This window comes from Somniosus microcephalus, chromosome 6 (assembly GCF_052327205.1).
Source record: "Somniosus microcephalus isolate GS21.2 chromosome 6, FLI_Smic_1.0, whole genome shotgun sequence".
In the NCBI taxonomy this organism is placed as follows: Eukaryota; Metazoa; Chordata; class Chondrichthyes; order Squaliformes; family Somniosidae; genus Somniosus; species Somniosus microcephalus.
In genome coordinates, this window is record NC_140992.1 from 276,601,647 (window position 1) to 276,604,579 (window position 2,933).

At 48.2% G+C, this 2,933-nt stretch overlaps 1 protein-coding gene across 2 annotated transcripts in view; it reads left to right on the forward strand.

Annotated features, from left to right (window-relative positions):
* rrad (Ras-related associated with diabetes) overlaps nucleotides 1-1,742 on the forward strand; it is a 25,429-nt gene extending 23,687 nt beyond the window's left edge. For both annotated transcript variants that reach the window (XM_085991869.1, XM_085991870.1), the window contains exon 5: nucleotides 1-1,742. This exon is cut by the window's left edge and continues 1,289 nt beyond it. The gene's annotated coding sequence lies outside the window, so the exon portion shown is untranslated.
* Nucleotides 1,743-2,933: the final 1,191 nt, after the last annotated feature.

A 2,933-nucleotide genomic window follows, 5' to 3' on the forward strand; every position in this document is an offset into this window, starting at 1 on the left:
AAATATGTAGTTCCTCTCCACTCTATCTAGGCCCCTCATAATTTTATACACCTCCCCTCAGCCTCCTCTGTTCCAAAGAAAACAACCCCAGCCTATCCAATCTTCCCTCACAGCTGAAATTCTCCAGTCCTGGCAACATCCTCTTGAATCTCCTCTGTTCGCTCTCTAGTGCAATCACATCCTTCCTGTGATGTGGGTCAAGAGTAGGAATTACAGGGATTGGAATCTCACCGTGTGGCCTCTGCCACACAGGGGTCAATTTCTAGCTGTGTGTTTGTTTGGAATGAGGAGGACAATCGCTGGAAGGGGTGGGATTGTCATACCAGATAGTTGCTCTAGAGCAGATCCAAGATTTCCTTGTTGGGCAGCCTGCCAACCGAATAAATAATCTATCAGATACACTGAGTCAAGGTGGTCTGGGGGCAGGGCTGAGAGCCTGGGCCAGATGTAGATCTGTAATCAAGGAATCAAGGGATATGGGGATAGTGCGGGTCGGTGGAGATGAGGTAGAAGATCAGCCATGATCTTATTGAATGGCGGGGCAGGCACGGGGAGCCGTATGGCCAACTCCTGCTCCTATTTCTTATGTTCTTACACAAGTGTTTGATCAATAGTTGGAAGAGGCTTCCATGAAGGGTGGTTGGGGCAAGGACACTGGACTCAGTTCAGGAAGAGTTGGATGCTGTAATGGGGAGATTGTAAGGTTGATATTCCGGAAGGATGAGATCCAATGGGCGGAAGAGCGTTCTTCATCCAAAGCTCTTCTTGTGATCCTGTGAAACAAGTCTGCTGTAGTACCCCATCTTCTGCCACTGTAATTGGTAATGTTAGAGTCCATTCAATTTACAAAGCTTGCTACCGACCCCTATGGCCAGGAAATCATCACTGCATCAGTTCTTGAATCCAGGCGTGGATGATTGATTACTGGTCAATAGGAGTCTAAGTGGACCCATTATCTCTGAAATTGTGACACACCATCCCCAATATCGTAGAATGATACTGCACAGAAGGAGGCCATTCGGCCCATTCTTTGAAAGGGCTATCCAATTAGTCCCACTCCGCCTGCCCCTTCCCTGTAGCCCTGCAAAATGCCCCAATGGAGTCGGGAGTGTTGGGAATGGACTGGTGTCCGCCTGAATCAGAATCAGTGTGACCTCTAGATGTTGGCTGGCCGAGAAATCTGGGAATTTCAGGTCTTGAGTTTGAGAATCAGAGGGTGGCCTGCATTCTCGATGATTCTGCTGTGAGTGAGGCTGTTCATCAGAATCCAGTCACCATCAATAACCGGGGGGGGGGGGGTGCAGGCAGGGCGAGGGGGCAACTTTAAATTTATGTCAAAGGAACAGTTAGCCCACCTTACCTTTTCTGATTTATAAAGCGGTGCGAAGGTGTAATCAGCACCGATGCTTGGAAAAGCACAAGGATATTAGTTGTGAGCAGGTTTTATCAAACCGACCTTTAAACAGAATAAAAGAAGACTAGAGACTGGCCAGGTCAGTTTGAGGATTCGTGAAGTGCGCGGGCTCGTACAAAGTCATCATCCCGTGTAATGGTCACATATCCAGGCGGGCGGCTGAAGAGAAACAAAATACTAAATAAATAAGCAATAATACATCATCACTGTGGTTCACTGCTAGGTCCTCTCAGATTCATTGGCACTTCTGTTTAATATTATTCAAATAATTTCCTAACTGTTTACATATCAATTTTTGTATTCAAAATAAAATTTATTTAGCATTGCAGTCCTGTGTGCAGATTTGTTTTTGAAATGGTGCGGATTCATTGCAACAATCTCGCCACTCGATGTGATACGAATACACATTTCAACCCGTTGTCTCTCTACTGATGTTAATCCAGCTCCCTCACACTGTCACTCAGTAACCCCTCTCCCCCAGCGCCCTGTGTTACTGACTGTATCTCTACTGATGTTAATCCAGCTCCCTCACACTGTCACTCAGTAACCACTCTCCCCAGTGCCCTGTGTCACTGACTGTATCTCTACTGATGTTAATCCAGCTCCCTCACACTGTCACTCAGTAACCCCTCTCCCCCAGCGCTCTGTGTTACTGACTGTCTCTACTGATGTTAATCCAGCTCCCTCACACTGTCACTCAGTAACCCCTCTCCCCCAGCGCCCTGTGTTACTGACTGCATCTCTACTGATGTTAATCCAGCTCCCTCACAGTGTCACTCAGTAACCCCTCTCCCCCAGCGCCCTGTGTTACTGACTGTCTCTACTGATGTTAATCCAGCTCCCTCACAGTGTCACTCAGTAACCCCTCTCCCCCAGCACCCTGTGTTACTGGCTGTCTCTCTACTGCTGTTAATCCAGATCCCTCACACTGTCACTGAGTAATCCCTCTCCCCCAGTGCCCTGTGTTACTGACTGTATCTCTACTGATGTTAATCCAGCTCCCTCACACTGTCACTCAGTAACCTCTCTCCCCCAGCGCCCTGTGTTACTGACTGTATCCCTACTGATGTTAATCCAGCTCCCTTACACTGTCACTCAGTAACCTCTCTCCCCCAGCACCCTGTGTTACTGATTGTATCTCTACTGAAGTTAATCCAGCTCCTCACACTGTCACTCAGTAACCTCTCTCCCCCAGCGCCCTGTGTTACTGATTGTATCTCTACTGATATTAATCCAGCTCCCTCACACTGTCACTCAGTAACCCCTCTCCCCCAGCGCCCTGTGTTACTGACTGTCTCTCTACTGATGTTAATCTAGCTCCCCCCAGCACTGTGTTACTGACTGTATCTCTACCGATGTTAATCCAGCTCCCTCACACTGTCACTCAGTAACCCCTCTCCCCCAGTGCCCTGTGTCACTGACTGTATCTCTACTGATGTTGATCCAGCTCCCTCACACTGTCACTCAGTAACCCCTCTCCCCCAGTGCCCTGTGTTACTGACGGTATCTCTATTGATGT